The sequence below is a fragment of the Pan troglodytes genome, chromosome X (genome assembly GCF_028858775.2).
Source record: "Pan troglodytes isolate AG18354 chromosome X, NHGRI_mPanTro3-v2.0_pri, whole genome shotgun sequence".
Classification (NCBI taxonomy): domain Eukaryota; kingdom Metazoa; phylum Chordata; class Mammalia; order Primates; family Hominidae; genus Pan; species Pan troglodytes.
Window position 1 is genome coordinate 26,733,229 of NC_072421.2, and position 14,601 is coordinate 26,747,829.

Below are 14,601 nucleotides of genomic sequence, written 5' to 3' on the forward strand. Positions count from 1 at the left end.
TGAGGCAGCCATTAAATCTTAAAGTTTCAAAATGATCTCCTTTGACTCCACGTCTCACATCTGGGGCACACTGATGGAAGGTTGGGCTCCCATGGCCTTGGCCTGCTGCTTTTCCAGGCACATGCTGCAAGCTGTTGGTGGATCGACCATTTTGGAGTCTGGTGGATGGTGCCCTCTTCTCACCGCTCCATTAGGCAGTGCCCAGTAGGGACTCTGTGTGGGGAACCCAACCCCACATTTCCCTTCTGCATTGCCCTAGCAATGGTTCTACATGAGGGTTCCACTCCTGTAGCAAACTTCTGCCTGGACACCCAGGCATTTCCATGCATCTTCTGAAATCTAGGTGGAGGTTCCCAAACCTCATTTCTTGCCTTCAGTGCACCCACAGGGCCAACACCACATGGAAGCTGCCAAGGCTTGGGGCTTGCACCCTCTGAAGCAATGGCCCGAGCTGTACCTTGGCCCCTTTTAGCCATGACTGGAGCAGGGGCAGCTGGGAGACAGGAAAATGAGTCCAGAGGCTGCACAGAGGGGTCCTGGGGCCCGCCCACGAAACCAGTTTTTACCTTTTAGCCCTCTGGGCCTGTGATAGGAGGGGCTGCCACAAAGGTCTCCTAAATGCCCTGGAAAAATTTTCCCCATTGTCTTGGCAATTAACATTTGGCTTCTTATTACTTGTGCAAATTTCTGCAGCCGGCTTGAATTTCTTCCCAGAAAGTGGGTTTTTCTTTTCTATTGCATCATCAGGCTGCAAAATTTTCAAGCTTTTATGCTCCATCCCATCTTGAACACTTTGCTGCTTAGAAATTTCTTCAGCCAGATGCCCTAATCGTCTCTCTCAGGTTCAAAGTTTCACAGATCTCTAGCACAGAGGCAAAATGCTGCCAGTTGCTTTGCTAAAGCATAGCAAGAGTGATCTTTGTTCCAGTTCCCAATAAGTTCTTCATCTCCTTCTGAGACCACCTCAGCCTGGACTTCATTGTTCACATGACTATCAGCATTTTGGTTAAAACCATTCGACAAGTCTCTAGGAAGTTCCAAACGTTCCCACATCTTCCTGTCTTCTTCTGAGCTCTCCAAACTGTTCCAACCTCTGCCTGTTACCCAGTTCCAATGTTGCTTCCACATTTTCAAGTATCTTTATAGCAGTGCCCCAAACTCCTGGTACTAATTTATTGTATTAGTCTTTTCTCACATGGCTGTAAAAATACTACCTGGGACTGGGTAATTTATAAAGAAAATAGGTTTAATTGACTCACAGTTCCACATGGCTGGGGAGGCCTCAGGAAACTTATGATCATGGTGGAAGGTGAAGGGGAAGCAAGGACCTTCTTCAGATGGTGGCAGGAGAGAGAAGAGCACTTAGGGTAAATGTCAGACACTTATAGAACCATCAGGTGTCATGAGAACTCACTCACTATCATGAGAACACCATGGGGGCAACTGCCCCCATGATCCAATCACTTTCCTCCCTCAACACTTGGATATTACAATTCAAGATGAGATTTGGGTGGGGACACAGAGCCAAACCATATTAAATGAAGTCTGCCACATCGACTGACTCTTCCTTTCACAAAATATTCCCTGTAGCATGCCATGCTGTTTGATAACATTTTACCTGCAGTAGAACATCTTTCAAAACTACAGTGAATCCTCTTGAAACCTGCACCTGCTTTATCAACTAAGTTTTTGTAATATTTAAAATATTTTGTTTTCATTTGAACAATGCTCACAGCATTGTCACAAAGAGTAGATTCAATCTCAAGAAACTACTTTATTAGTTCATACATAAGAAACAACTCCTCATCCATTCAAGTTTTATCATGAGATTACAGCAATTCAGTCACATCTACAAGCACCATTTCTAATTCTAATTCTCTTGCTATTCTACCACATCTGCAGTTACTTCCTCCACTGAAGTCCTGAACCCCACAAAATCATCCATACGGGTTAGAGTCCATTTCTTCCAAGCTCCTATTATGTTGATATTTTGATATGCACATACTGTTGGAAAGATGGCACTGAATGACTTGCTTGAATCAAGGTTGACGCAAAGCTTCAATCTGTAAGAAAACACAATAACTGCAAAGTGTAATATATCAGATTGTAATAAAATAAGGTATGCCTATATTGCAAAGATATCCATTCTCCTTAGGTTATTTACAGATATAGTTTTTATCTACAGCTTCCAAGATGACAAACAAGCTAGTGCTTCTTTCCCATGCCTAAAATTAACCATGGGAAATCTAAAGAAAAAATAAAGAACAATGTCATAAACATCAATAAAATAACAGAATGAGAACCCCCTGAGAGACATTAAGTCTCTGTTGAACCAGTGCTTATATGGCGGCATGCCCTGAAGTGAAAACAAGTCCATAGCCTGCAGTAAAAAACAGATGACAGCATTAGTTGCAGGAATTATTTTAAAGTTCTGCCTTTGCTTCTTTATGCATGCCTGGGACAATTATTTTCTATAGCTTCATTTAAAGAATCTGAGGCAACATCTCAGGCGCCACATGCTGGAATCATGGGGTAATAACCATTAGAACAACACAAACAATTGAGTTGGTTAAAGCAATATGAGTTCAGACATTGTAGTAATAACCACCTAAAACCTCTATAGTGAATGAGGGCTGACTTTTTAAATGATCACTGTAATAGAATATGAAACATATACTAAAACAGAAGTGTCACAGTGAAGCACATGTAATAAGAACATTAATATACTCCTGAAATATTTGATGATGCTGATGTCAGCCAAAAGAAAGCACAGACCAACTGCCATGATAAGGAGTCCCCTTATTTTCTCCTTGTTGATTTTTGAAGGCTATGGTTGGTAGACGGGGATGAATTCATATCAGAAAAGGGAAAAATCACAAGGCCTGACAGCAGTCAGTGGGTGGACCTTAATTGACTGCTGAAAGGCTGCACATTTCAGAAGAGAGGAGGGCTCAGCATGTCTCCTCCTTTCCCTAACTCCACAGCATAACTAACTGGCTGCAGCTAGGTCTAGGAGGCCCCAGACAGTAGTGGCCAGGTGACTTGCACATGAGGAGTCTCAGGAAGTTTAAGTCTAGTCTGAGAGGGTGTCCTCAAGTCAGTAGAGGGAAGGAACATGGCAAGAATGAAGCCACGACACTGAGTGAGGGCTGAGGGCAAAGTCCATTCTGGGAGAGGGGGTTCCACAGAGCCCCACCCCTACTGTCAGTCTTGGAAGGTCCTGGCATGGCTTCCCAGCTCCTACTACTTCCCAGCTCAGTACTTCCTACTCAGGACTCTCAGGGAATAAGATCCTCCGTCTCCTGTTGACTGACTCAGCTCAGCAGACAGAGAAGTCCAAGGGTCCACAAAGAGCCCCTGAAAGAATTTTATGTGAGCTTTTCGGCGGCCACCCAGTCCACAGAACACATGGAGAGTGACAGAGCCCCACCCCTGCTGTTATGTTGGGAAGGCCAGGTGGGCATGGCCGGAAGTAGTTCCTCCTGACTTCCGCGTAGAAAAGCGTCCAGGCCGGAGTCCTTGGTCTGAAAAGTGCTGCGTCAGGTCAGCGGAAGAGGGCATCCCAGATCTTCTCAGGTATCTTATGGGTATCTTGACCTAGAACTCGGGGGACATTCCCCAACAACTGCAACCCCCTACCCCCTAAAATAGGCAGCTCCAGAGAGCCCTGCCCCATCCTGCCCCTAAGATGGTAACTGAGGAGTCCCCAAGCATGGCCGTTAGGCCCAAAGTCCGTTCACTTTTTCCGTGGGGTTGAAGAGCATGAAGTCCTCGGTCCAAGGCTGGTGGACTCAGGTCAGTAGAGAGAGAAATCTCAGGCACTACATAGCTAAAAAGAAGACTCTGCTTAAGACTGAGGGGACTCCATGCCCATGCCGCAGCACGGGTTGCACCGAACTACGCCCCTGATGTCAGCCTGGGGGTCCGGGCAGGTCTCTAGAGAGAGGTGTGTTCTCACTTTGTCCCCGTGAGAGTCAGAGAGGTAGGTCCCTGGTTGTAAGAAGATGGCAGCAGGTCAGCGAGAGTGATTTCCAAGTGGTGGGAAGAGTCAGGGTGAGGAGTCTGATTACCGTGGGGGTCATTCTCAATATAACAGCAAGAGCATTCAAATGCCTCCGCTGCTGTCAGCCCTAGGCGGTCTGGGTGTCCCCGGAAAGAAGTGCTGGGCAGGAGCGCTTCTTTATTTCCTCCTCATTGGTACTGTAAAAATTCCTAGTGTCAATTTCAGAGCGGCAGAGGGGAATGGGCCTCTGGGACTTGACAACAATTTTTATGATGATCCAGAATAAACACGGAGAGGACCCCACCTCTGAACAAAGGGGCCCCCACTGCCAGTCCCTGCTATCACCTCAGTAAGCCCCAAAATGGGCTGTCATGCTATAGTGTAACACTGACTCTTAACTTCCTCCTAAGTTCGAAGGAGACAAACAGACCAAGCGAACAGGAGTCCTGCGAGTTCCTGGAGCAATTGCTACACGAAACCTCCAGAAGGGCCCCTGGTTAAAGCCAAGATGGTTGCTCTCTGCTGAAGGTGTTGACATGATGTCACTCTCTCCCGTCCAGGTGCCAGCCTTGCCAACCTTTATGCCCACACTCCTACCTGCTGTCATAGGCCACAGCCACCATGCCTCGGGGTAAGAAGAGTAAGCTCCGTGCCCGTGGGAAACGCCGAGAGACCCATGATCAGCTGCAAGGTCTCACAGGTCCCCAGGCTACTGCAGAGAAACAAGAAGAGTCTCGCTCTTCCTCATCCTCTTCTGCTGTTTGTCGGGGTGCTCGTCGTAGGTCTTCTGGTTCCTCCGTTCCTCAGGAGTCTCAGGGAGCTTCACCCACTGGCTATCCTGATGCAGGTGCTTCATGCTCAAAATATGATGTGGCTGCCATGGGTCAAGATGAGAAAAGTCCTAGTACCTCCCGTGATGCCTCCGTTTCTCAAGAGTCTCAGGGAGCTTCACCCATTGGCCCTCCTGATGCAGGTATTTCATGCTCAAAATCTGATGAGGCTGCCAAGGGTCAAAATGAGAAAAGTCCAAGCACCTCCCGTGATGCCTCTGTTCCTCAGGAGTCTCAGGGAGCTTCACCCACTGGCTCGCCTGATGCAGATGTTTCAGGCTCAAAATCTGATGTGGCTGCCAAGGGTCAAGATGAGGAAAGTTTAAGCTCCTCCAAGAGAGCTGCGCTCTTTACAACCACAGACGGAGATCCTCTAAAAAGGAAGGCGAACAAGATGGTGCAATTCCTGCAGGAGAAGTTTGAGAAGAAAGAGCCCATTTTGAAGGCAGACATGCTGAAGCGTCTCCGCAGACAGTACAAGCCATGCTTCCCTGAGATCCTCAAGAGAACCTCCGAACGTTTGACGGTGTTCTTTGGCGTTGAATTGAAAGAAACGGATTCCAGCGGCGAGTCCTACACTCTTGTCAGCAAGCTGGGTCTCTCCAGTGAAGGAATTCTGAGTGGTGATAATGCGCTGCCGAAGTCGGGTCTCCTGATGTCGATCCTGGGTTTGATCTTCATGAGAGGCAACCGTGCCACTGAAGAGGAGGCCTGGAAGTTCCTGGGTCTGTTGGGGATATATGATGGGATCCTGCATTCAATCTATGGGGATGCTCGGAAGATCATTACTGAAGATTTGGTGCAAGATAAGTACGTGGTTTACCGGCAGGTGTGCAACAGTGATCCTCCATGCTATGAGTTCCTGTGGGGTCCACGAGCCCATGCTGAAACCACCAAGATGAGAGTCCTGCGTGTTTTGACCGAGATCAATAACACCAGTCCCGGTTTATACCCACATCTGTATGAAGACGCTTTGACAGATGAGGTAGAGAGAGCATTGAGACTGAGAGCTTAAGGCAGGGCTGGCACTGTTCCCTTGGGCAGGGCACCTTATGGGGCCATATCCTACAGATCCTCCCATTTCTAGGGAGGTCTGAAGTAGAATTTTCGCTTTATGTTAGAAGAGAGTAGGGAGCCTTCTAAGTAGTGCAGTATAGTAGAGGCTGGAGGGAACAAGATATGTATTTCTTTTGTCTTGTTACACATGAGTAACTTGCAGATTTATGTTTTACCTCTTTGTCAATTTTCAACATTGTTCCTGTTAAGTGAAGGTTTATTTTGCTTCAGATTATACATTTATCAATAACATAGCTCTCACATTCATGGCCGTTTAATCAATTTGAAAGTTACGGTTTGGGAATTAATAAAACAAAGTCATACAACACATTTTCTTTGTAATTGAGAACTAGATAACATGGTAACAGAGAATTGATTTTCATATGAATTTTAAAGAACTCCACAGTAAAATAGTTGACATCATAATATGAAGAGAAAGAAAAGGAAAAACAGAAATGTAAAAGTTGTTTAATTCTTGGTTTGCCTAATTCGTTTTCCTATTTCTTTTCATATAAATAAAGGATACCTGGATTTATTTAGGTTATTAAGACTGCCGTTAGTTTGTTTTGTTCCAGTGCACTTCATATTCCATGTTATCTACAGCATCAAAAAACCCCTCTGATTGGAGGGTGGTATTTTCTGGGTTTAAAATAATCACATGAAATGCAGTGATCAATATAAGCCAGAATGAGTTCACTAAAAACCTTTTTGAAACAAGGCTGCTAAATTCAAAGAACTTCCATAGGCTTAAACTGTCTCAAATATTTTCAAGATGTGGTAATTTTGTTTCTTAATATATAGTTAGGAAAATTAAAAATTAATAATTTGTGTAAAAACATATATTATGGTAACGGTCATTTATGAAAGACTCAGTATTTCCTACTTAGTATGCCATATGTTTTATGGACAGTACTTATACCCCAAAATTCCTACAAGATAGGGTTTAGCAGACTCACTTCAAAATGAAGAAATTGCAAATTTCTAAAAGCTCACAAGCTTGTAATTGACAGAGCTGGGATTAGATCTCTGGTCTGGATTCATCCAGAGCCCATATTTTTCCAATCCTCTCAGCCTGAGCCAGACTTTGTGTCTTTTAATCCATTTTTCCTCTCACAGCCCAAAATGCTTACCAGAGCATTAAAAGGACACTGTACCCAAAGCACTTCTTTGGATTCTACAACTAGAGTAATCATAATGCTGAATAAATGAGTAGTATGAATTACGAAAAGAAAAAAATAATACACAGTGACAATATGATCATCTACATATGCAACATTAGATAACCCAGTAAGATCAGGAGCTCCCAAAATCATCCTGCTCTGCCCTTTCCCCATAGAAATTAAATCTCCTCAAAGCAAAGTACATAATAGGCTAAGTCTGCCTGGTGAAGCAAAGGAATAGATCAGGGTGCTTTTTTCACTGACAGCCCATCACCTGTCCTGGGCCTCCTGCCTTGTGGTACAGCTTCCCTATCTCATACAGAACCTGGGACAATGAGCCATTGTCTGCAAGGTTTGCAGTAGGGAACCTGCTCAAGTGTTTGCAGGTGTATGGCATTTCCCAGCAGTGTTAAAGAGTAAGGAGGCATGATGAGAACCCCCATAAATGAAGATTCTAGAGATCACTGCCTCAGAATATCGGGGTCACAGAAAGACCAGGCCCTGCCTACTCTCAGATCTAGAAGGCCCAAGCTATAGCAGTAAGCTAAAATTTCTCTATTTACTCAAAGTTCTCAAGTACATAAGAGTCCTGGTCTAAGGGTGGTGTGCTCTGGTTATTGGGAGGAGTATCTCAGCCTCTGAAAACGATCAAGATGAGGACTCTGAATGAGAAATGAGGAATTATCCACCCAGAACAGCAGGGGCTCTTAAAGCTATATCTTGCTTTCTGCCTTGGGTGGCCATAGGCAGGGCTATCTGGTTGAGGTTCCCCCTCATTTTCTTTAGGGCTTCTACTGGTGCCCCAGGGAGATAAAGGCTTTGATCTCATGGCAGTAGCTCCGATTCTGCCCACGAAGGAGGTCCTCTCAAGCCTGGATTGGATTTAAGGTGAGGACACTGGGGTAGCCAAGGAGAAGCACCCTGACTTCCCCCTCTGGTTTCTCAGTAAAGGAAAAGCTTTGGCTTCAGGCTGCAGACTCAGATTAGCAGAGGAAGGAGTTCCACATCCCCAAATCAATGTTAGAAACCTGAGTGAGAACTGAGGGAGCCACTGACTCCAAAACAGTGGAATCTTGTAGGATTCTGACCCTGCTATTATTCTTCAGAGGATCCTCAATAACTGTGGCCAGATGTGCCTGTTCCTAACTTCCAACTGGGAGATTCCAGGAAGATATGGCCTTGGTCTGAGGAATGAGGCCTTGAGTCAGTGGAGGGTAGAGTTTCAGATTTCATTAGGTAGGAGTCAAGGTAAAGATGCTGAGGGAGGATAGAGGAGACCACTCACCACAGAACAGTGGGAACGCACAGTGTCCTGACCCTAATGTCAGCCCTAGGAGGCCCAGGGCAGAACTCTCAGGCTGAAGTGCCCCCTCAGTTCCTCTAGGAGTGGTCACAAGGAAGTGAGAGTCTTAGTCTAATGGGAGCAACCCTAGTCAGCAGAGGATGTTTAATAGGAGTCACACTGCTGACCCTAAACAGGGATGACGGGACTCCTCCCAGAACAGGTGGAGCCACACGAAGCCCTGCCATTGATGTCTCTCCCTGGAAAACCCGGGAATTCTGAGATGATGAGTCCCACTCATTTCCTTTCAAGGCATCTCAAGGAGGTAAGGCATCTGGTCTAAGGGGTCAGCCTGAGATTACCACAGGGATAAATTCCAGGTCATGCAAACAGTCAAGCTGAGGACCATGAAGATGGAAGGAACCACTCAAATCATAACAGTACAGACAACGCAGAATTCCTCAGGTACTGTCAGCTGTAGGTGGCCATAAGGCTTTCGTGCTCAGATGAGGAAACTCTTACATCCTTCTTGGTAGTATTAGGGAATTAAAGGCTGTACATAAGCAGACAGGCCTCTAGGTCTTGGGAATGTTCATTGTGAGGACCCTGAGCAAGGACTGAGGGGAGCAACCAACCTAGAAGAGACAGGAACCCACATAGCCCCACCCATTTCAGCCCTCGAAATCCCCAGGCACGAATAACCCGAATATGTCAGCCACTCACTCCTCTCCCTGGAGGACTCATGTCACTAGAGGGAGGAGTCAGAGATCCTGGCTGAGTGAGAAGTCAAGGAGTCACAAACCCCTGAATAGTTGGGTCCCATAGAGTCTTTCTCCTGCTATTAGTTCTCAGAATCCCCTAATAGCTCCAGCGAGGTCACTTTGACTTCCATGTCTGGGGACTCCAGGTGGTGAGGAACTTGGTCTGAGGCTGGCCATCTCATCATAGAGAACATTACCAGGTCGAGCCAGGAGTCAGGGCGAGGACAATGAGGAAGGAGCAGAACATGAAACCTCCTATAACAATGGAGGCAGCACATAATCTCTCCCCTACTGTTAGTCCTGGCAGATTCAGGGATAAATGTCAGGCAGAGCAGAGGCACCCCTCAATTCCCCCTCAGGGTGACAGAGAAATGAGGGCCTTATTCTGAGGGGGATGGTATCGGGCCACGAAAGGGAGAAATTGTGGGCACTGTCACGAGTCAAAATGAAGAATCTGAGCAAGGACTGGTGAGGCCAACCCTCATGAGGCCCAAAAGTGCCTGCCACAGCTTTCTGCCTTGGGAGACTCCAGGCAGGTATGGCCAAATAAGGCTGCCCTCCCTTCCCTCTACTAGGTCTCAGAGAGTTCTGGGCCTTGCTATGAGGAGATGCCTTCAAGTCAAAGAACAGAGGAGCTGCAGGTCCTTCTAGGAGTCAAATTGATTCCCCTTGGTGAAGACTAAGATGATCATACTCCTTCCCCCAATAGAAGGGGCAACATAATGTCCAACCCCCACCCTGGCTTTCAGCATTTGAAAACCCATAGCAGGACTGTCAGGGAGAGGCTTCGCCAATGTTTTACATTGGGTCTAAGGGAGATGAGCTCCTTAGTAAGAAAGTGAAGCCACGATAGAACAGAAGAGGGGGTCCCAGGCCCTACACGGAGTCAATATGAGAACTCTGAATAAGGACTGAGGGTCAGTGATCCCAAGACAGAAAGGATCCCCCAAAGTTGTCACCCCTGTTCAAGTGCGAAGTCAGGAAACAACTGATGACCCAGCTTGAATGAAGTAATGAGGGAGAAATTTTCTCATATTCAAGGAAAAGTTATTGTTTTTGTCATTCAGGCCTTCAACTGATTGAATGAGGCCCATACATATTGGGGAAGGAAATATGCTTTACCCAGTCTACTGATTCAAATGATAATTTCATCCAAAAATAGCCCTACAGAAACACCCAGAATAATGTGTTTGAGTAAATATTTGGGCACTCCATGGCTCAGGCAAGTTGACATGTAAAATTAACCATCACAATACTAATAATGAACACACATCCTCTAGGTTTTTATTGTTGCTGTTGTTGTTTTTTTAATATTATTCAACCTCTTGCCTGACTCTATTTAGCCTCTGATTTACTTGCTGTTTTTATAACTAGGTGAAAACATTAAAAGTTAAGTATAGGCTATGTCTATTCAACCAACTTGAAATACTCCCTCCAGAAAAAGTTTCAAAGTATATTTTAAGAGCAGAAATTATATTTACAGATCGTCTCCAACTTATGAGGTTCAAGTCATGACTTTTTTGGTTTTACAATGGGTTTATCAGGATGTAACCCCATTGTAAGTGGTATTAAATTCATTTTCAATTGATATTTTTCACTTAGGATTTTTTTGGAATGTAGTCCCATCATAAGTCAAAGAACAACATCTCTGTGTCTAAAACACATGTTCCTTGACATGACTGGATTCAATATTTATATGAAGGACTGCATGCAACTAAACTTTTTATTGTGTCTTTAATCTCGTCACTTGTTATTTATCTGTTCAGGTTTTGAATTTCTTCCTGAATCAAACTTGGTAGGTTGTATGTATCTAGAAATTTGTCCATTTCTCCTAGATTTTGTAATATATCGGCATATAGTTGCTTACAGCTGCCACTAACGATCCTTTCCATTTCTGCAGCATCAGTTGTAATGTCTCCTTACAAGCTGTTTCTTATAAGCTGTTTCTGCTTTATGGAGCATCCCAAGCCCAGTAACCTTGTGATTGTTGCAGACTCATAGAGGTACCACCTTGATGGTCTTGGACCCAATCCAAGAGAATTCTCTGGATTACCAGCAGAGACTCTTGTTCTCTTCCCTTAATTTGTCACAGACATACAGAGTCTCTCTCTCTCTCTGTTCTGAGCCACCTAATGCTGCATGTTGAGTGACACAAGCGCCCCTGTGGCCACCACCACTATGATTTCACTGGGTCAGACCTGAAGCCAGCACAGTGCTGGGTCTCACCCAAGGCCTGTGTAACCATTCCCTGGCTACTGCCCATGTTTGCTCAAAGCCTTGGGGTTCTACATTCAGCGTGTGACAAAGCCAACCAGGCCTGTGTCCTTCCTTTCAGGGCAGCAAGGTGCCTCAGGCTCCATGTGGGTACAGCAGTGCTTTCTGGGAGTCAGGGATTAGAGCCAAAAACTTAGAAGTCTACTTCATATTCCATTGTATTGTGGCTGAGCTGGCATTCAAACCACAAGACACAGTTCTTCCCACTCAGCAGTCCCCTTCGCAAAGGCAGATTAACCTTACCCCATAGCCACCACCACCCCTGGCCATGAGCTGTACTACCAGACTAACAGTGATGTTCTCTTAAGGCCTAAAGACTCTTAAGTCAGTTTGTGGTGAACGTTGCCTGAGCTGGGACTCTTCAGAGCAGTGGTCTCCCGTCTGGCCAAGGGCAGGTCTAGAAATGCTGTACAAGAACCAAGTCCTGGAACTGGGGACCCCAAGAGCCTGCTTGGGGCTCCACGCTCTTGTGATGGTGCTGGTACCTAAGGTGCAAGACAAAGTTCCCTTTACTTCTCCCTCTGCTTTTCTCAAGCAGAAGGAGCTTTTCCCCAGCACAGCTGGTAAGGTTCCAAGTCTAACATGAAGCCCACAAGTGTCAGAAGCTCACCATGACCCTCCATGTAGTACCTGGGTATTACTACTGGTTATTCAGGGCTTCAGAGCTCTTCAGTTATCAGGCGACGATTGCTGCCAGGACTGAGTCCTTTCCTTCAAGGCAGCGGGTTCCCTTCTGGCCCAGGGTGTGTCTAGAAATGTCACCTGGGAGCTAAAGCTTGAAACGGGGGCCTTGCAACTCTCACCGGTGCCCTGTTCGGCTTTGGCTGAGCTGGTATCCAAGATGCAAGACAAAGCCTTCCCCACTCTTCCTTCTCCTCTCCTCAAGTGGAGGGAAGGGGTTTCTTTTGGAGCTGTGAGCTATGCATCCTGGGTTTAAGTGAGGGGCAATGGCAGCACTCCCTTGGCTGCCCCAGCTGATGTCTGAGTATGTTTTGTGCCCCCCATCCGCTGTCTATGGGCCTAGTTCAGCCCTAGTACTCACCTAAGATTTGCAGTCATTATGGCCTAGACTGCCTTTCAAATTTACCTGGAGACCCAGAGTGCTATAGTCCTCTGTGGCGAGGTTTCCACGCAAGTTTGGACCACTGGGAATGGTGATTCCCTTCTGGCTAGGGCTGGTTTAAATGCTCCCTCTGTGGGAGGGTGTCAGTTGAGTTTGGCCTGGTTTTCCTTTCTGCTCTAACAGAACAGCTGAGTTCAATGCCTCGCAATTGCTGTGTTCCCCCTCCCCCAGCACCCAGAGATGCTCTCTGCACCATGCCACTGCTGCCCAGGGGTAGGCGAGAGCTGGTGTGTCAATGATTCAGGACTATTTTTGCTATCTCTTCAGTGCCTCTTTCAGCGATGTGAAGTTAAAATCAGGTACTATGAGTGCTCACCTGATTTTTGGTCCTTAACAACGTGTTTTTTCTGTGTAGACTGTTGTTAACTTTGTGTCCTTGTGGGAAGGGGGTACAATTGGTGAAGCTTTCTATTCCACCACCTTGCTCTACCTCTCCCTCAATTTTTAGTTTTGATAAGGGACAATTTATGTATGCTTTTTTAAGGATCTAATTTTAGGTCAAAAAATGCTTTGTGGTGGAGGGAAGGAGCGTATCCTGAAGTCGAGGTTGTTCTACAGTCTGCAATAGAAGATGTATGACAAGATCAGTTGGACAAAAGGTTTTCAAAAATTCTGCCCTTGTTTCTCCCCAGTGTGTCTTGGAACATTCATTTCTACTGCTTTCCTATAGGAATCTGAGACAACACTTTAGACTACAGGTTACAGTACCATGCGTTTATATAATGGAGCACAGAAGTTTGCATTGTTGAGGCACTGTGACTCCAGAGGATATACTAATTAACACATGAAACTCCTTTAGAGGTAAGTCTTGGAATTCTTTATTATCTTATAAAGTATAGCTAATGGACTAAAAATAGAATAGTAAATATCAGAATGAATCACACATAGATAAGCTAGGTAATTTTGCGTGGAACTTTTGAGATTATATGTATGTACATATAAACTCCAAATCACTAACACATTTGGTAGATATTTCTTACTATTATACTATATTTGAGGTTAAAAATAAAGGTCCCTGCACTGGAGTATGCAATGTTACATACAACTTGGAAAGATCAGGGGCTTACAAAATCTTCCAGTTCTGCCTCTTCCCTATAGAAATATATATTTTTTGAACACAGGATTCATAGACACAGTCTGACTGGTCAAGAGAAAGAATAGGTCAGTGTGTTTTTTTTTCTCTGACAGTCCTCCTATCCTGTGCTCTATGCCTTTGGTGCAGCTTCCCTATTTCACATCTACAGTGAGACCCTGACTTATTCTTTATAAGGTATGCAGTTGGGCAAAAGCTCAGAGCTTGCAGGAAGGTGTTATTACCAGAGAGCCTTTGATCAAAAAACAAGGATCCCACATGAAGACCTGCGTGAGAGAAGACTGAGGTGACCACAAATTTCAGAACATAAAGATTAACACATTCTTACCTCTGCTTTCAGCCCTGAGAGACACCAGGCAGCTGTGTCTCACATATTTGCCTGAGGTGGTACCCAGAATCTAGGGAAGGTGGGGAAAAATCATAGGCCACTGCAGTAGAAGGATTATTTTTCTGAGTATTCTTCAGACTTTGCTGGCTGTTAGGACACACAGCTCTCCCTAGGCCCCTCGGATCACCCCATTCACCATGAATAGTGCTGTAAATGTTTTGTGTACAAAGACTGATGAAGGGGTGAACAGCCACGAGGATGAAAATCCAAGCATTTCACAAGCACCACCTGCCCCTGAAAACTCATGCAAATACCTTCTAACCAAGGAGTTGGCTTTGTTTATGCACAACTGCATATGTTTACTTTGTTCAAATATAAAATTAGACTTTTATCATGAAAGCACACATTCTAAAAAATGTCAGCAAAAATTATAAGGACCACATCTCCATAATCCAATGGAGAGCCTCTGACATGTGGAGTTGCTCATTGGCTTTGACTCAACGGATTTTAACTCTGTGAAGCATCTCTATACCCTTGTCAGCAAATTGGAACTCATCAATGATGGGAGTTGGAGTGCTGGTAGGGGTTGCCAAAGAGCAGATTGTTGATGATTCTTCTTAGTGTGACCTTCATGAAGAGCACCTGCACCACTAAAGAGAAGGTCTGAGAGTTTCTAAATATGATAAATATA

General features: G+C 45.3%; 1 pseudogene; it reads left to right on the forward strand.

Moving 5' to 3' along the window:
* LOC473541 (melanoma-associated antigen B6) lies at positions 3,505 to 6,357 on the forward strand (annotated as a pseudogene).